Here is a 20,849-nt window from a genome sequence, read left to right as displayed (position 1 = left end):
AATACATCTCCGATGCCCAACTCAGCAGTGACCGACATCGGGCCCTTCTAACAATCTGCAATTTCCAATTCAATAGGAGACATTGCTGGGTTTTGAAAAATAGAATGTTTTTCAAACATTAGAAGGAAATATCTATCCAATAGGCTTGACACCCAGATTTTATTTCCATATATGTTTAAAAACTGGCTTCTCATAGCATCCTGAGGATTGTCCTTCTGATCTTCAATGAGTTAGTCTTCATTTACTCATGTCTACATTTTCAAAGGTCAGACATTGGCTTCTGCAGTCACTAGCATATTTTTTAACTACTATGATGTAAATGGCAAAAAGAGTGTAAGGTCATAGGATCTTTTTTTCTTTTCTTTCCAACTTTAACACTTAGCTGCTCTATCATGGTAAGCAAATCAACCTCTGTGAGTCCCAATTTCCATGTTAGTAAAAATAAAAGATAACAAGTGCCCAGCACAGTGCCTGGTACTTAATAGGTACTGATTAAAAATGTGTTCATTCATGTAAGAGAATGATGCTCAGCTTTGGCTGCCCATTAGAATCTCCTGGGAAGCTTTTTAAAGCCTGAAGCCCAGGCTGTAGATTAGACCCATTATACAGTGTATAAGACTGGGTCTGAGACCTGGCAGCAGTATTTTTTAAAAAATCCTACCACTCGTTCTACCCCAGGTAATTATAATATACAGCCAAGCCTGATAACCACGAATTTAAGAGGAGGTTTACATTAGCGGTGTGATTGTTTTGTGCTTAATAAAGGGTCAAAGGCCCCTTTTTAAAAAGTGTGCTCTTGGACCATAGTCCTCACGAATCAATTTCCCCAATTTCCAAAGATCGCCTGTTCCTATAAGCTTGTCTACAATAAAAAAATGACCCCTAAAAGTTTCTATTTGGTCAAGGGGAAGTACATGTTAAACACTCAGTTCAACAACTCACACTGAATATTTTCCAGGTACTGAGAATTGTGCTAAACCAAAAGCCTCTATCTTCAGAAAATAAAATCCATAACTTCAAAAGGCCCACCACAAGTAAAAAGCAATGCTTTGTAAAACAAAAAAAACAAAACAAAACAAAAACTTCCTTTCCTTAGAACTTGATGCCTTTAAGCACACACGCTGCCAAGTTAATTTTCTGCTGAATATCAGCTCTCCTGCTGCGTGTAATGAGGGGCCTCAGAAGAGGAACAGGAAGTTTACACCGATGTGGGAGGTTTACTGGAAAATTCTGTGCTAAGAAAATAATTTCAGTGGTCAACATTGCTAACAAAAATACATTGGGCTGACAAAAAAAAAAAAAATCAAACAAGCTTTTACTTGGTGTGACACTGTTTTTAATCGAAAAAAATTATGTATGTACATTTATGAATTTCTTCCTCATTTTGATGACACTTTTGACACTCTCTGGAAATGATATGTGTTTCTATTTTCTTTGTTCTTCACTCTGCGTTGGTTGTTCTCAGCCCAGAAAGAGGTATAATCTCAGAAAGGAAATAAATATATGAAAGGGGATCCAATTCAAGAGAGTCCATCAGAAGCTCCTCTCAAATCTTAGCCCTGAAGCCCTTGCTGTGGTGTTTGTGTGCGGCATCTCACATCTGCTTCCTACGTCTCCAACTTTCCCCTCACTCTCTGGATCCCCAGATTCATAGTCTGGGCTAGTTTTCCGCTGGCCAGTCACTAATACTACTCTCAAAAGAATTCAAACTGTCATCTAGCATTCATGGACCATCTAGTGGGAAAAGATTTGGAGCCAGGAGGCCAGGGTTCTAGGCCTCGTTTTCTTCCTTACCACGTATATGACACCAAGCAAGCACACAACTTCTTTGAGCCTGTGTTTCCTCGTTTAGAAAATGAGTGATACATTACCAACCTCGCAGAATTGTTGTAAAGGTTTAGTCAACTATAGGCTTATTTGTACATGCAGTACAAATGTCCAGTGCTGTTTTGTAACACTATTTTCCCAGGTTTGAAAACATTTCACCCTTAATATGAAAAATGTATAAATGACGACTTAAATGAACCAACTGAACTTTTTCTACGAACGTTAGCCTGCAAACTCCCCAGCACGCACCTTAGTGCAACCCTGCCCTTTTGGAACAGGTAACCCTGAATGCTCCAGGAAGAAAGTCAGATTTCTAAACACGTTACTTTGTCCTTTTCTCTTTTCTCAGGTAATTTATTACAGAGATCTGGTTTGGCTTCAGAGATCTGGTGGCTCTGCAGGGGGTGACAAAGGTAGAAATGGATCTTGTCTTTAAACAAAAAGGAAGGAAGGGTAGAGAGACCTCTACATGCCTGCCCTCCCTGACACACACTGGGGAGCATGGTTCAGGGTCTGAGACTTATCTCGGCAGCCTGTGCTGACGTGTCCCCACCACCAGTTCATGGGAAAGCTGGCCTCCCACACACCAGCTGGGTCCCAGATCAATGCTTTCCAGGGAGAACAACAACAAGAAATGGCTTTCCAAGTACACTTTCATCGAGAAGAATAGAAACTGCAGACAATATTTTCATCATTAGTTATTGTAAAATGTTTATTATGTTCTAGGGAGATAAAAGGCGAGGATCGCACAGCCCTCCCACTCGCACCTGCCTCGATCCACCCATAGCCACCTCACCTGTAAAACAGTTCAAACTGGGCTTGTATAAATTCCCCAAAGAAGGTCCAGATTTCAGAGTGTACCTACCTCTGAAATATGGAGGAAGGAACATTCTTCACTCTTGTCCTCTGCTAAGGAGTTAAGGGAAGGCAGTAATATTTACTGAGCTCCTGGCAGATGTCCAGGCATTTTTCTCAGATGATATTTAATCTTCATTATGACAATTTGAGGTACATATTCTTATGCCTATTGATGAGGAGACTGAGGGTCAGAAAGATGAAGAAATTTATTCAAGATCACATAACAAATATTGATAATTGGTAAAAACAGCATTCTAACCCCAGTCTACCTCATTCCTTTCATTAATTCATCTTCTAAAATATGAATGGAGAGAAGTACGGCATAAATTACCATTGTAGTCCTTCAGTTGGTGAAACAGAAAAAATATTGACCTTATTTTAAAATCAATCAATCAATCAATCCTGGTTGTTTCCTCCTAAAGGCAATCTTGACCAGTTAAAAAAAATAAACCTAAAATATGAAACCTCTCTGGTATTTGAAAATGACCACATTTTTTCAATAGATGTCCATGGGTCAAATTTTGACATTCCATTGAAATCCCTGAGAAGGCTAGAAAATTCTACCTTTCTAAAATTCTAGAAATTTCTCAAACCGTGAGACCTGACAAGGGAGGAAAAAGCCTTTTATTAGAAAGTCAACACACAGTCATTCTTGGCTCATAAACAAGTGGGGAATTAGTTGTGACGTGTGTCTAAGCAATTTATTGCCAGTAACAGAAGTTAGCAAATCATTAATTATAATGGAGTACTCATAAAAGTATAATTTCTACTGTTTTTATGTTTGAAATTTACATTAACAAAAAGATTTGTTTGTTTTTAACTTTCCCCATTTTTATTGAAGTATAACTCATGTACAGTGAAAGGACCGCTCTTTGTTTTTTATAAATTTATTTATTTATTTATTTATTTTTATTTATTTTTTTTTTAATAAGAGTTAATTTATTTATTTTTTTTCACACACACACACTGTATTTTATTTTTACAAGAGATAAATAGACTGACACCAAGCATTGTACATGGATGACCACAACAAAAGCAACAATGATTGCAATTACCAAACATGAAACACACTCATACTATGTCATAATATTGACATTCAGTCCAGTAATCCTCCACTGTAACAGCTCCTTTACTTTGCAGTGAAAATTGATTTGTATATTCTTTGCCTCTGAGTCCTTGTGGGATTTTTTTTTTTTTAAATTCAGACAGAAAGTCACAAAAATTATACTCATCCTCATCAGTTCACTCAGTCCCATGTAATTAATTTTTTTTTTCATCTTGATCTTTTTGTTAGCACTTTTATGAGTTCATCAGTTTTTCATTAGAGTTCTGAAAATGCTTATTCATTCAGTTCAGCAGTACAGTTACCAGAAACCTGTACTTGTCAGAGTCTTTTCCATGAATTTCTTGAAGATGAAACCCTTTTATAGGAACATATTTGCAAAATCATCAGAGTACACCCAGAACTGTCTGTAAATGACAAAAGACTTAAAAATGACCACGATTAAAGATTTGATGAAAGTTCATAATAATGCAGTTGACAAGAAAATTAGTTATTTCTGAGATATACATTTTAAAGTAATAACTAGGATTATTACTTATAACATTATACCAGAACATATAAGATTTTTAGAAATTTCATGTAATGTCTGAAACATTTATTTATTTTATTTATTTATTTTTGGCTGCGTTGGGTCTTCATTGTTGCACGCGGGCTTTCTCTAGCTGCAGCGAGCGGGGGCTACTCTTCCTTGCAGTGCGCGGGCTTCTCATTGTAGTGGCTTCTCTTGTTGCGGAGCACGGGCTCTAGGCGCGCAGGCTTCAGTGGTTGTGGTGCACAGGCTCAGTAGTTGTGGCTCACGGGCTCTAGAACTCAGGCTCAGTAGTTGTGGCGCATGGGCTTAGCTGCTCCATGGCATGTGGGATCTTCCCGGACCAGGGCTCAAACCCTTGTCCCCTGAATTGGCAGGCGGATTCTTAATCACTGCGCCACCAGGGAAGCCGGAAATGACAGGTCTTAAGTGTACAGTTCTGAGTTTCAGCAGTCACATCTGTCTGTGTAACCCATACCCATCACGATACAGAATACTGCCATAACCCCCAGATATCCCTCAGGCCCCATCCCTGTCAACCCCTCCCAGCCCACCCCACTCCACAGGCAACCACTCCCCTGATTTCTTTTGCCACAGGTTGGTTTTGCCTATTTCAGAACTTCATATAAGTGGAATCAGTATGTATCTTTTTGTACCTGGCTTCTTTCACTCGGCATAACGATATTGAGGCCCATCCATATGTTGTGTGTATCAGAAATGATTTTCTTCCGTTATTTTTTTTTTATTGCTGAATAATATTTGTTTGTATGGAAGGACCCGTTTTGTTTATTCATTCTCCTACCGATGGACATTTGAGTTGTTTCTAGTTTGTGCTATTCTAGTTTTGAAGCCAGGGCTAGGAAAAGAAAAGAGAGAAAGGTAAAATTTTTTGAAATCTAATTTTCTTACTGGAACATTCTGTGTTAGGAATAAAACTGCTGTGAATGTTCATGCACAAGTCTTTTCTGTGTCCAATGTTTTCATTTTTCCTGGGTAAATACCTAGAGGTGTATTTTCTGGGTCATAGGGTAGGTGCATGTTTAACTTCACAAGAAACTGCCAGACCAGTATTCAAAGTGGTTGTACAGTTTTACTTTCCTGCTAGTAACATATGAGGTTCTGTTGCTCTATATCTTGGCCCACACTTGGTGCTGTCAGTCGTGGCATCACATGGTGGCTGTAATTTGCATTTCCTTGATGACTAAGGATCAGTTTTCATGTTCTAATTGGCCGATCCTCCTTTGTGAAGTGTCTGTTACAGTCTTTTGCCCACTTTATTGGTTTTTAACTTAAAAATCATGTAATCTCAACACCCAGAGATAACCATCATTAACATTTGAGGCTTTTTTCTATGCATTTACTTATTTACACAAATATATTCTTTACAAAATTGGGTCCATATTATATAAACTGTTCTGTAACCTATTTTTTTCATTTAGCAATTGGTCATGAACATTTTTCCCTATCAATAAATATACTTCTGTGTCATCATTTCTTTTTCCATGAATGATCATTGCAGTTTTATTCACACTAATGGCCCAAATAGGATACAACCCAAATGTCTTTCACCTGGTGAGTGGATAAACAAAATGTGGTATATATCTGTACAGTAGAATACTACTCAACAATAAAAAGGAACAAACTACAGGTAAATGTGACACACATGCAAAACCATATGCTGAGTGAAAAAAACCAGACCCAAAAGTATAAATACAAACTATAGTGAAAATGCAAATTTAGTGACCAAAAAAACACTTGGGGCTGAGAGATGGACTGCCAGGAAGGAAGATGAAACTTTTGAGGGTGATGAAAATGTTCTATATATTGACTGCAGTTATAGTTTCTTTGGTATATGCATGCATCACAACTTATCAGATTATGCATTTAAAATGGGTACATATTGAAGAAAATTATGGCTCAATAAAACTGATGTTGAGGAGATGCAATATAGGATACAGGCTAAACACTGAAGAAAGTGGGGCAAGCATGGCTGACACAGTTAAAGAAAGGAGCAGAATTAACTTGAGATAAGAAAGTAGAGTTTTGATCTCAGAAAAAAAGAATAGTTTTAAGTTGAATTAGGGCTCTTCGTTAAACCCCATTAAAGTTTAGGCTAGAAGGGTGATTTATTCCTCACAGCGTACAAAAAAAGATTGAACAGCTGGAACCAGACCCAAGGCTGTCCCTTTTGGTCCTTTGGCTAGAGCCAGCAGGCTTTTCTAGAGCACGTGTGTGTGTGTGTGTGTGTGTGTGTGTATCTGTGTGTGTGCATGTGCGCAGCCATTGGCATTTCCAGATTGCTGGCTTCTCCAGCATCCAGTCTGGGATATATGAGGCAAAAAGAAAACCCAGGGAACTTACCACCTTGTTCCTCAGTTCCTGAGGTCTATAGCTGGTCTGCCTTTTCCCCACCTTTCAGAGTATTCTTATCTTTGCTTTATATAGAATGTCCAGAGTTTTTAGCTGTACTTAGCAGGAGGAGTATGGGAAAAGTATGTCTACTCCATCTTTCTGAAAATAGAAATCTTCTTGACTACTTTTTAAAAATTGGTTTGTTCATCTTTTAATTATTGAGTCATAAGAGTTGCTCATATATTCTGGATACAAGTCCTTTGTCAGATTGTATGTTGTGAATATTTTCTCCCACATATAGTTTGCTTATTCAATGTCTTTTTTTTTTTTTTTTTTTTTTTGGCCTCGCTGCACAGCTTGCGGGATTTCAGTTTCCTGACCAGGGACTGAACCCAGGCCATGGCAGTGAAAGCCCAGAATCCTAACCACTAGGCCACCAAGGAACTCTCTTCAGTGTCTTAACAGGGTCTTTTGATGAACAAAAGTTTTAAATTTCAATTAAGTCAATTTTCTCAATTTGTTTCTTTTATGATTAGTGCTTTGTGGGTCCTGACAAAGAAATATTTGCAAAGATAACCCCCTGTGTTTTTTTTCTAGAAGCTTTATGGTTTCTGCTTTTACATTAAAAGCTATGATCCATCTCAAACTATTTTTTTGTGTTTGGTATGAGTTGCAATTGATTTTTTTTTTCCCTAGATAACCAGTTGTTCCAGCACCATTTGATAGAAGTATTTTTTTCCCTTATTGAGCTTCTTTAGTACCTTGGTCAAAAATTAATACATATGGTTCTACTCTTATACAGTGTTCTGATCCAGTGATCTGTTTGTCTGCCTTTATGCTAATACCACACTGTCTTGATTACCATAGGATTTTAGCAATCTTGAAATAGTGTATATCCTCCAACTTTTTTTTTTTTCAGAATTGCTTCATCTCTTTAAGACCCTTCAAATTTCCATAAAAATTTTATAGTCTATTTGTTAATTTCTACAAAAAAAAAGTCTTCTGGGATTCTGATTACGGTTGTGTCAAATCTTTAGGTCACTTTTGGGGAATTGACATCTTAACAAGAGACAGTAAATATTTCTTTCCATTTTTTTTTGTCTTCTTTGATTCTCTTAACAATATTTTGTAGTTTTCATGGTATATATCTTACATATGTTTTATTAAGTGCATACCTGACTTTGGGTTTTTTATGTTATTCTAAATGGCATTATTTTAAGCTTAATTTTTCAAATGTTCATTAGCTAATATATAGAAATACAACTGAGTTTTGTATATTGATCTTGTATTCTGAAACTTTCCTAAATTCACTTAATAGTTCTAGTAGCTTTTGTTAAGTTGTCTAAGGTTTTCTATGTATAGGATGATGTCATCTGCAAAGATAGTTTTACTCCTTCCTTTATAGTTTTATGCCTTTTTTTTCTTGTCTTATTACACTGTTGAAGACCTCTACTAGGAGTGGTGAGAGTGGAATACTTGTCCTGATCTTAATCTTAGGGGAAAAAAGTTTTAATCTTTCACTAGTAAGTATGTTGCTAATTGTAGATGTACTCTATTGGGTTAAGAGAGTTTCCTATTATTCTGTGTTTGCTGAGAGGTTTTATCATGAATGAGTGTTATATTTTGTCAAATGTTTTTCCTGCGTCCATGGAGATGATCACATGATTTTTCTTCTTTATTCTGTTATTGCATCAATTTGTATTCAAATGTTAAACTAGCATTGCATTCCCAGAATAAACCCCATTTGATCATGATAATTATTCTTTTTCCATGTTGCTGGGCTCAATTTGCTAAAATTTTGTTAAGGACTTTTTAATCTATGTTCTTGATAATATTGGTCAGCAGTTTTTGGGGGGTTTTTTGTAATGTCTTTTTTTGGTTTTGATATAAGAGTAACTCTGATCTCATAAAACAAGTTTGTAAGTGTTCCCCCCTCCTCTATTTTCTAAAAAGGATTGTGTAGGATTAGTATTATTTTCTCTTTAAATGTTTGAGATAATTCATCAGTCAAGTTTTTTGTGTGTATATGTAACTTACCTTGTTTGTTTCCCTTCTTTCAGGAATTACAGTCCTCCCAGACTGTTGTCCAGTGTCTATTTTATATACTTTACCTAGTTTTGTGGTTGTTTATAGTAACAGGGCTGTGTGGTACCAGTTTCTTCATCATGGCTAGGTCAGAAATATCTAGTAAGAAGCTTGTCTAAATTGATGTTAGTATTAGGGTAATTCTAAATTCAGTAGATTCAGTATATTGCCCTAGTATTGAACCTCCCACAATAGCTTGTCGTAATTGCATTTCTATTGAATCTATCCCCAAATTAAATATTAATGTAATTAGTATAATTCAATATTAGCAAAGACTAGTACAATGAACAGAAGTCTAGATTCAATATTAATAACATTGCTTTTACTTACTTCAATATTGATATGCTTTCTTGTAAGGAGTACAAAGTAGCAAAGTTATAGGTAGAGTTATTTTGTATAACTCTGATATGCTTCAGGAGAGTGTTTTGCATTCCATCTATTATGCTTATTAATAGGAGATTAAAAGTTTGAAAGCCATTATTTAGAGACTTACATGTTTCAGAAAGGTTATTGCTTAAATGTGCTAAACTTTTCTAGTAAAAAAAGTGTGTATAATTCTGGTATCTTAGCAGAAACAAGGTGTTTCCCAGTAGAGAACTTTGCCATTACATCTTCTGCATGGCTTTGTCCCTGCTGCTTCTCATCACGGGATTAGACCATGTAGAAAACATTTTCCAAAATGATACATAATATTCAGGTTAAGTGGATTTTTTAGGCTCATATCTCTCTGCATGAGGAACCATGCTGGAAAATGAATACTTTGCTTATGAGGCCTACTTTGCGCCTAAATCTACCTTCTTAGACAATCAAATTACTTCAACTTCCTTTTTGGAATTAAGTGGGAATATTAAACAAATGATAAAGTAAAATTAAAAACTACTTGGCAGTTGTGGTTCTTGCCTTCAGTTAGGATAGGTGAAATAGTTTAGCCTGTGCTTGCTTAAAGCACCCCACCCTTTGGACAGCCCCAGGATCTGAAGTCTGCATCCCACTTCTGGGTCCAAAGGGAAATCCTCAGAGCTAGGGGTCACCATAGCTGTCCCAGTGGGAACTTTGAAGCAGGAGTAGATTAAAAAAATAAAACCCTGACATTACAGATTGTACACATTGTTACAGTGACACTGTAATTAAGGGTAATGTTACCTCCTTTGAAAAATCTTCAATGATATTGCAACACGGAGAACATGTAAGAACACACCAACTGATTAGCACTGGGGAAAACTGTTTTTAAAAAACACATTATAATGAATTGAAGCAATATATCCCTTTGTTGATAGCACTGGTGAATTCTGACACTGGTAAATTTTAGCTACCATTACTCTAGACCTTTTCCTACCATCTGTCCCCATCAAAATTACCATTAGAGCCATGGAAGGTCAAAGAATCTTGTTAATCTCTGCCAACAAATTCACAATAAAAAAAAAAAGATTGATGGTTTACTTAATGCAGTGGATTACAAGCCACTGGTGCTTCAGAATCACCAGGGTGCCTTTAAAAATTTAAATGCCCCGGTCTCATGCCCAGATATTTGGATTTGACTGATCTGACTAGAGACTAGTCATCAGTATTTTTTCATAGAATTTTTTGAGATATAATTTACATACCATAAAATTCACACTCTCAAAGTATGCAACTGAGTGGTTCTTAGTGTCTTCACAAAGTTGTGCAACCATCACTACTCCTTAATTCCAGAACATTTTCATCTCCCCCAGAAGAAACTTGTACCTATTGACTCCCCATTCCTTCCTCCTTCTAAATCCTGGCAACCACTAATCTACTTTCTGTCTCTATGGATTTGCCTATTCTGGACATTTCGTTAAAATGGAGTCACACAGTATGTGGCCTTTGGTGACCGACTTTTTTCACCTAGCATCATATTTTCAAGGTCATACTTACTGTAGCATGAATCCTTACATCATTCCTTTTTATGACTGAATAATATTCTATTGTATAGCTATACCACCTTTTGTTTATCCATTCATCAGTTGATGGACATTTGGATTGTTTCCATTTTGGCTATTATGAATACTGCTGCTATGAACATTCGTGTACAAGGTTTTGTGTGGATATATGTTTTCAGTTCTCTTGGGTATACATTTAGGAGTCAAATTACTGGGTCAGATAGTTACACTATGTTTAGCTTTTTGAAGAACTACCAAACTGTTTTCTAAAGTGGCTGCATTATTTTACATTCCCACTAGCAGTGTATGAGGGTAATAGTTTCCCCACTTTCTCCTCAGTAACACTTGATATTATCTGTGTTTTCAAGTATAGTTTCCTAGTGGGTATGAAGAAGTAGTATCTCATTGTGGTTTTGATTTGCATTTCCCTTGTGACTAATAACGTTGAACTTCTTTTCATGTGTTTATTGTGCATTTGTATATCTTCTTCTGGGAAATGTCTATCCAGATTTCTCATTCACTTTTCTATTGAGTTGTATGTCTTTTTATTGTTGAGTTGTAAGAGTCTTTATATATTCTGGATACCAGAGTATAGATTTATTGATATCTAATATATGATTTGCAGATATATGATTTACAAATATTTTCTCCCAGTTTTTGGTGGGTTGGCTTTTCATTTTATACTGCTCTTTGAGGCACAAAAGTTTTTATTTTTCTTTATTTATTTTCTGGCCATGCTGCACGGCATGTGAGCTCTTAGTTCCCTGACCAGGAATCAAACCCGTGCCTTCTACGTTGGAAGCACAGGGTCTTAACCACTGGACCGCCAGGGAAGTCCCAAAAGTTTTAATTTTGATGAAGTCCAATTTATCTATTTTTTCGTTATTGGTTGTGCTTTTGGTATCAAACCTAAGAAACCATTACCCAGTTCAAAATCATGAAGATTTACACCTATGTTTTCTTTGATAGTTTTACCTCTTACATTTATGTCTCTGATGTATTGGGGGTTAATTTTTTTTAAATTTATTTATTTAATTTATTTATTTTTGGCTGCGTTGGGTCTTTGTTGCTGCGCACGGGCTTTCTCTAGTTGCGGCGAGCGGAAGCTACTCTTTGTTGTGGTGCGCGGGCTTCTCATTGCGGTGGCTTCTCTTGTTGTGGAGCACAGGCTCTAGGCGCGGGCTTCAGTAGTTGTGGCATGTGGGCTCAGTAGTTGTGGTTCGTGGGCTCTAGAGCACAGGCTCAGTAGTTGTGGTGCAGGGGCTTAGTTGCTCCGCAGCATGTGGGATCTTCCCAGACCAGGGCTTGAACCCATGTCCCCTGCACTGGCAGGCAGATTCTTAACCACTGAGCCACCAGGGAAGTCCTGGGGTTAATTTTTGTATATGGAATGAGGTAGGAGTCCAACTTCATTCTTCTGTATGTGGATATCCAATCATCTTAAAATTCTGATTCTGGTCTTGCTTTTGATCACCAACTACAATTCTGCACCTAATTCCAGTGTGTGAGTTTTCCCCCTGTGTCACCAAGCAATTCTCTGACACCAACTGGGTGTCCTACAATTCAACTCAATATCAGACCCACAAGTTAAGGGCTCAGTCCCCTAAGACTGCCCCGTCCCTAATTTCAGGTTCAATAGCATGTCCAGATTATCACCTGGGCTCTGGCTATAGATCAGAGATTCCCACAACCCCCTGCTTGAGTTCTAGTAATTGCTGGAGAAGGTCACAGAACTCAGGAAGACATTTGCTTACTAGGTTACTGGTTTATTATAAAAGAATATGATAATGAAAAAAAAAAGTCCTCTCCATCTGGTTCTACAAGAGTTAAATCACTAGCCACTGTAGTCACTGACCTTTAACACACCCTGAAAGGAGTTCAGGATGGAGATCAGAAATGAGGCACTCTTTGCTCTGGAAAAACTGGCAGAACGGGCCTTTAGATAGTTAGATATTTTCAGAAGAAAGTTTTATGAACCCAATTTTTGCATCTTCTCATACCAAGAAAAGCACTAAAATCACTAACAGAGACATCTGCTCCTCGTTACTAGCAGCAACCTTCCACCGAGATCTGTGCTTGATGGCATGTACCCCCTTCACCAAATCATGAATATACTGACCTCCCTCCCTACCTCTTTGGAGTAGTTCCTCAGAGTTATCTGAGAGGCTGTCTCCACAGCTGTAGTCCTCATTTTGCCCCAAATAAAACTGAACTCACAGCTCTTGAGTTGTGCACTCTTTTTTCAGTCAACAGATATAATTCAGGAATAGCCAGATGGAAGAGACGCCTAGGGCAGGATACAAGTGGAAAAGGGCATGGAAATTCTGTGCCCTCCGGGCATGCCACCCTCCCTGCTCTCTGGATTGATCCCTTGATCAACATGTAGTGTCCTTCTTTGTCTCTTGTAACAGTCTTTATTTTTAATTCCATTTTGTCTGATATAAGTATTGCTACTCTGGCTTTCTTTTGATTTCCATTTGCATGGAATACCTTTTTCCATCCCCTTACTTTCAGTCTGTGTGTCTTTAGATCTGAAGTGAGTACCCTGTAGGCAGCATATATACGGGTCTTGTTTTTATATCCATTCAGCCACTCTGTGTCTTTCGATTGGAGCATTTAGTCCACTTACATTTAGGTGATTATTGGTATCTATGTTCTTATTGCCATTTTGTTAATTGTTTGGGGGTGTTTTTGTAGACCTTTATTTTTTCCTTTCTTCTTCTTTTGTTCTCTTGTAATTTGATGACTATCTTTAGTGTTATGTTTGGATTCCTTTTTTTCTTTTTTGTGTATATCTATTAATAGATTTTTGGTTTGTGGTTACCATGAAGTTTTTATAGAGTAGTCTATATATATATATATATATATATATATATATAGGTGATTGTTTTAATTTCAAATGCATTTTTAAAACCCTGCATTTGATTTGTACTCTCCTCCCCTCACAATTACTGTTTGATAATCATATTTTTCATCTAATTGTTTTATCCCTTAACTGCTTACTGTGGATATAGATGATTTTACTACTTTTGTCCTTTAACCTTCCTACTAGCTTTGTGCATGGATTATTTCCTACCCCGTCTGCATGTTTGCCTTTACCAATGAGCTCTTCCATTTCGTAATTTCCTTGTATTTAGCTGTGGCCTTCTTTTTTGCCTAGAGAAGTTCCTTAACATTTGTTGTAAAGCTGGTTTAGTGAATTCTTTTAGTTTTTGCTTGTCTGTAAGGCTTTTGATCTGTCCATCAAATCTGAACAAGTGCCTTGCTGAGTAGAGATTCTTGGTTGTAGGTTTTTCCCTTTCATCACTTTAAATATATTGTGCCACTCCCTTCTGGCCTGCAGAGTGCCTGCTGAAAAATCAGCTGATAATCTTATGGGAGTTCTCTTGTATGTTATTTGTTGCTTTTCCCTTGCTGCTTTTGATAGTCTCTCTTTATCTTTAATTTTTGTCATTTTGATAACAGTGTGTTGTGGTGTATTCCTCTTTGGGTTAATCCTGTATGGGACTCTGTGCTTCCTGGACTTGGGTGACTGTTTCCTTTCCCAGATTAGGGGAGTTTTCAGCTATTATGTCTTCAAATATGTTCTCAGCCCCTTCCTCTCTCTCTTCTCCTTCTGGGACCCCTATAATGCAAATATTACTGCCCTTGATGTTGTCCCAGAGGTCTCTTAAACTGTCCTCATTTCTTTTCATTCTCTTTTCTTTTTTCTGTTCAGTGGCAGTGATTTCCTCTGCTCTGTCTTCCAACTCACTTATCTGTTCCTCTGTGTCATTTAGTCTACTACTTATTCCTTCTAGCGTGTTTTTTCATTTCAGTTACTGTATTCTTCATCTCTGGCTTTTCTTATATTTTCTAACTCTTTGTTAAAAACTTCTAAATTCTTGCTCTGTGCATCCATTCTCCTCCCAAGTTCTTTGATCATCTTTATTATCATTACCCCGAACGGTTTCTCAGGTAGATTGCCTATCTCCAGTTCACTTAGTTCTTCTGAGGCTTTATCTTGTTCCTTTGTCTGGAACATGTTCCTCTGCCACCTCATTTTGCCTAAGTTGCTGTTTGCATTTTTATGTATCTGGTAGGTTAGTTACGTTTCCCAACCTTGGAGAAGTGGCCCTCTGTAGGAGACATCCTATGTGTCCTAGCAGTGTACTCCTCTCTCGTCACCCAAGCTATATGCTCTCAGCGTTCCCCCTAGGAGGGCTGCATGGGTCCTTCTCTTGTGGCAGGCTGACTATGTGGGCAGTCTGGTAGGCTTGGTTGGCTCCTAGTCTGGTTGGTTGCTAGGCCCTGCCTTGTGCAGAGGCTGCTGGCTGCTGGGTGGCGGGACCAGGTCATGAGGTGGCTGACTGCAGAACCCCAGGGGGCTCTGGGGCTAGTGCTGGCTCACTGGTGGGTGGATTCAGGGTCTAGGCTGACTTCAGAACCCCAGGGGGCTCTGGGGCTAGTGCTGGCTCACTGGTGGGTGGATTCAGGGTCTAGAAGACTTCAGGATAGTTGCCCACCCACTGGTGGGTGAAACCAGGTCCTGGGATTAGTGCCAGACTACTAGCAGGCAGAGCCAGGTCCTGGAGTCTGGCTGCAGGGCCCAGGGATCCCAGAGCTGGTGTCAGATCTCTGGTGTGGGGGGCTGATTCCTGACACAGTTGGGTGTGGAGTCCAGGGTGTCCCAAAGCTCGAGGCCATGGCCCAGCTGGTGGCAGGGCAGGGTCTGGCCTGCTATGGGCAGGCTGGGTCAGCAGGCTGTGGGACTGTGGTTTTCTTGTGGCTTGTGTCTACCTCCTGGTGGGCGAAGCTGGTCCAGGGGCTAGGGCAGGCTTCCTGGTGGGTAGGGCCATGTCTAGAGGCATGTCTAGTGGTTGCTGTGGGCTCAGGAAGCCTTTGGCAGCCTGGCTGCTGATGTGGGGTGGGCTGTGTCCCCTCCCAGTTAGTTGTTTGGCCTGAGGCATCTCAGCACTGATGCCTGCAGGCAGTTGGGTGGGGCCAGGTCTTGGTGCTAATGAGTATTTCACAGTGGCGCCTGCCAGCACCAGTGTCCATGCTGTAAAAGAAGCTCCCAAGATGGCTGCTGCCAGTGTCCGTGTCCCCAGGGTGAGCCACAGCCGCCTACTGCCTCTCCGAAGACTCTCCAATATCAGCAGGTATGTCTGGCCCAGGCTCCTATCACATTACTGCTTTTGCCCTGGGTCCTGGAGAGTGTGAAATTTTGTGTGTGGCCTTTAAGAATGAAGTCTCTGTTTCCCCCAGTCCTTTGGGACTCCCAAAATTAAGCCTCACTGGCCTTTAAAGCCAAATACTCGGGGGCTCATCTTCCAGTTGCAGGACCCTCAGGCTGGGGAACCCGACGTGAGGCTCAGAACTCTCACTCCTGTGGGAGAACCTCTGTAATATAATTATTCTCCAGTTTGTGGGTCACCCACCTGGGAGTATGAGACTTGATTATATCATGAGTATGCCCCTCCTACCCGTCTCGTTGTGGTTCCTTCTTTATGTCTTTAGCTGTAGAAGATCTTTTCTGGTAGGTTCTGGTCTTTTTCATTGATGGTTGTTCTGCAAATAGTTGTGATTGTGGTGTGCTCGTGAGAAGAGGTGAGCTCATGGTCTGTCTACTCCTCCATCTTGGCCCCATCTTTTCTCTACTCTCTGAATCCTGTCCTTTTGGGTTTTTATGGAGGCTTCATTGCTTAGACATGATGGATTAAAGCACTGGCTATGGGCAATCGATTCAACCTCCCTGGAGTTCAGGGGAGTGGGACTGAAAGTTCCAACATTCAAATCACAGGGTTGATTCTCCTGGCAACCAGCCACCATCCTTAGGTGCTTTCCAAAAGTCTCCTCATTAACATAACAAAAAACCTTTATGGCTCTCATCACTTAGGAAATTCCAAGTGTTTTGGGAGTTCTGTTTTGTCCAGCAAATTATGCTCAGAGACTGAGATTGTCTTTGCCAATAATTTGTTTAACACAGGTGCAAGGCAGTAATGTAATTTATAATAGTAATATTTCACAAGCCAATAGCATACAGGATAATGTCTCTTAATAAGCCAATAAAGAGATTTCGTACTTCAAACCAATGACAGATGAATTATACTACTGCCCCAGGCAGAGGGGAGGTGAAAGAAGTAAGTCCAAATTTAGTTGAGGTGTACCTTTCTACAAGCTGGTTCTCAGTAGAGTCAGCTTAGTCACCCAAGAGCAGATATCCAGCTGCCAGTGCCAACAGAAAGTCCCTTTTGTTGCTAGAGCTCAATGCTAGTGGAGTGAAGGTGCCAGTGTTGGCCAGTAAGGTGGGCTGCTCCGGGGACCCTTACACGCTTGCACCACTCCTCTGAGGAGTAGCCTCGCCAAGGCAGGAACAGATGTCCCTTCTTTTCCTGAGACTGCTGCATGGTTTAACACCACTGCCGACCAGGAGTGGCCATGGCAGGAGCCAGTGTCTTAAGCTCTTCGGAGAGCTATTTTGATCAGCAAAGAATAGCCTTGCACAGACTGAATGCTCTCGGTAAACCTTCACAAATACTCGGTATTTAAAGTGTAAATGTCCATCACGTGTTAGCCACTCTTCCATATGTTCTGATCCATCAGCCCCCCGGCGACACCTCTCAATAGCTGAACTACTGCGTGCTGATCCACAGCAGATGTCAATGACATCATCTTGGCACAGCTTCCTCAAGATAAACAAAGTCACCCTTAGATCAAACGACTTCACTTAAGTCATAAACAAGTGGATTTGAAATCATAACCAATCCACAACAAGTTTTGTGCCAGAAATGGGGATGAAGACCAAACATATCTTAGTGTGAATCACAGTATCGCACGTCCTATCACCATTTGTTGAAAAGACTATTCTTTCCCCACTGAATGTCTTGGCAGTCTTGTCAACTGACCATAGACACGTGGGTTTATTTCTGGACTCTCAATTCTATCCCATTGATTTATATGTCTAACCTTATGCCAGTACCCAACAGTCTTGATTTCTGTAGCTTTGTAGTAAGTTTGAAATTGAGAAGCGTGAGTCCTACAACTTTGTTGTTCCTCTTCAAGATTGTTTTGACTATTTTGGGTCCCCTGAATTTCCATATGAATTTTAGGATCAGCTTACCACTTTCTGTAAAATAGCCAGACTGGATTTTGATAGGAATTGTATTGACTCTGTATATAAATTTGAAGAGTATTACCATCTTAACAGTGTTAAGCCATCCAAACCATTAACATGAAATGTTTCCATTTATTTACGTCTTCTGTAATTTCTTTCAATGGTGTTTTATAGTTTTCAGTGTACTGAAAGTCTTGCAGCATCAATTTTTTTAAAGCTCTTCAGATAGTTACAATATGCAGCCAGTGTTAAGGATCATTGTTTAATGTCCTGAAGATTATCCCCCCAAATCACAAATCTTAGGTTATGTGTCCATGTGTGGCTGTGTTAGGCATAAGGAAGTGGGGTTTACTTTGACCAGGATGATCCACTTCTGAGAGATGTCCGTTTCATGACATTCCATAGGAAAAATGTGGTAGTAAAATTTTATTGCACCCTATAGAGAATCATAGAGTTGCAAAGTCTTAAGAGGCCTGAGAATTCATTTGTGTTGGCCAAGCAGGGTGAGATTTTATCCTGTTTTAATGTCTGCTGAGAACAAATGTCCTTTGAACAATCTTCATCAATATAACCCATTCCAATGTTAACTAAGTCTCTCTCTGAAACTCTTACCCACTTCCCTATTTATCACCAGATTTTTAATCCCCTGGGCTCTCTATCGCACCTGTACCAAAATTATGATATGTCTAAATTCTGATTATTACAACTTAAGGCCATTTCTCAGTTATCTGAGGAACAATCTGTTCACCATCTCTAGTACAAAGACTAGAAGGACTTTGTTGCTTGTTTTTGTGTTGTGTGTTTGGTTTGGTTTGGTTTAGTTTGGTTTTTTCCTTTTGGCTCTTGATTGTCACCCTTCTGACACACACTGCCTTCTAGGCTTGACAAAATCACCATGAGATCTAAAGGGAATGAAGTGACCTCTCACTTTAATCCTATATCTTATGATCCCATCAATGGCTAAGTTAAGCTGTGTATGCTGGAGGTGTTGACTTAAAATGCTTTCCTGCCAAATGGTCAGTCTATCTCTGGGGAAACTGGAACAAGTCAACACATCGACTTACTTGTGACTGTCATCTGTTCCTGACTCCACACCTCTCTCCTTCCCATCACTCAGCCTCAGGGTCCCTCCAGGTCCTGACACCATCTGCACTTCTGAAAGTCCAGTCCACGTGAACTGCCTGGAGACTGAGGATCACTCTGGATTTCTGGAATACCGACGTAGAGATGATCTCTTCAGATGGGACTGAAATATAGGCCCAAGGTTCTCGTCTTTTTCCTACTGCAACGTGAATGATGGGTGATGTTCACAGCCATGCCGCTCTTTCATGATCTATCCAGATATTGAAAAATATCTGAAAATATTTTACAGAAGAAAAATAAGAAAGTAGTACTACCGACTTTTTCTTCTTGATTTGACATTAATACAATTTTATCCATCTGATAAATCAGTCATTTGGATTTTTAAAAATTATAATACAACATGGAAAACCACAGGGTTTGTCTAATTTTTAAACTTTATTTACAATGCAAGATGAGTTGTTTTTCAGCTCATTTCTTTACATGTATATTAACATGGCAAGGAAATACTACAACTGAAGAATAGGCTTAGATAAAACTTATCTTAATATGCCATATGTTGATTTTTTTAAAAAATTAGCATTAATATAAATAACATGAGGGACTTCCCTTGTGGCACAGTGGTTGAGAATCTGCCTGCCAATGCAGGGGACACGGGTTCGAGCCCTGGTCCAGGAAAATCCCACATGCTGCGGAGCAACTAAGCCCTTAGTAGAGCAACTAAGCTCTACTGAGCCTGCGCTCTAGAGCCCATGAGCCACAACTACTGAAGCCTGTGCTCCTAGATGCCATGCTCCACAACAAGAGAAGCCACCGCAGTGAGAAGCCTGCGCACCACAAAGAAGAGTAGCCCCCGCTCGCCGCAACTGGAGAAAGCCCGCACACAGCAATGAAGACCCAACACAGCCAAAAATAAAAATAAATAAATAAATAAATTTATTTAAAAAATTTTTTAAATAAAAAAATGGACCAAAGACCTTAACAGACACCTCACCAAAGGACATACACAAATGGCAAGTAAGCAAATAAAAAGATATTCCACATCATATGTCATCAGGGAAGTGCAAATTAAAATAACAGTGAGATACCACTTCACATCTATCGGAATGGCCAGATTCAAAACACTGACACCACCAAATCCTGGTGAGGATGTGGAGCATCAGGAACTCTCATTCATTGCTAGTGGGAATGTAAAATGATACAGCCACTTGGGAAGGCAATTGGCAGTTTCTGAGAAAACTAAACATACTCGTACCATATGAGCCAGCAATCATGCTCTTTGGTATTTACCCAAAGGAGTTGAAAACTTCTGTTCAACAAAATTCTGCACACAGATGTTTTTGGCAGCTTTATTCATAATTGCCAAAACTTGGAAGCAACCAAGATGTCCTTAAGTAGATGAATGGATTTGTAAACTGTGGTACATACAGATAATGAAATATTATTCATCATTAAAAAGAAATAAACTATCAAGCTATGAAAAAACATGGAGGAAGCTTAAACGCATGTTGCTAAGTGAAAGAAGAAAATCTGCAAAGGCTACATACTGTATGATTCCAACTATAAGACATTCTGGAAAAGGCAAAACGATGGAGACAGTAAAAAGAGAAGTGGTTGCCAGGGTTGGAGGGTGGAGGGAGGGATGAATAGGCAGAGCATAGAAGATTTTTAGGGTAGTGAAAATTCTCTGTATGATACTATAATGATAGATACATGTCGTTATACATTTGTCCAAACTCATAGAATGTGCAACACCAAGAATGAACCCTAATGTAAACTATGGACTTTGGGTGATAATGATGCGTCAGTGGAGGTTCATCAGTCATAACAAATGTGCCATTCTGGTGGGGGATGCTGATAATGGGGAGGCTGTGCATGTGTGGGAACAGAGGTATGTGAGAAATCTCTGTACTTTTCTCTTAATTTTGCTGCGAACTTAAACCTGCTTTAAAAAATAAAGTCTTTAAAATAAAAAAAAAAAAGGTAAAGCACACTACCTGTATAAGAACTGAGAGTGATAAACTGAATCTGCTCTGATTTTTAAAAATCCCAATCTGA

At 39.2% G+C, this 20,849-nt stretch overlaps 1 long non-coding RNA gene across 1 annotated transcript in view; it reads left to right on the top strand.

Annotated features, from left to right (window-relative positions):
* The window catches only part of LOC137773757 (uncharacterized), a 79,013-nt gene that overhangs the window by 16,359 nt on the left and 41,805 nt on the right, over positions 1-20,849 (top strand). The window lies entirely within an intron of this gene.

Source organism: Eschrichtius robustus, chromosome 12 (genome assembly GCF_028021215.1).
Source record: "Eschrichtius robustus isolate mEscRob2 chromosome 12, mEscRob2.pri, whole genome shotgun sequence".
In the NCBI taxonomy this organism is placed as follows: Eukaryota; Metazoa; Chordata; class Mammalia; order Artiodactyla; family Eschrichtiidae; genus Eschrichtius; species Eschrichtius robustus.
Note: the sequence above shows the minus strand (reverse complement) of the source record. Positions and strands in the feature narration are given on the sequence as shown.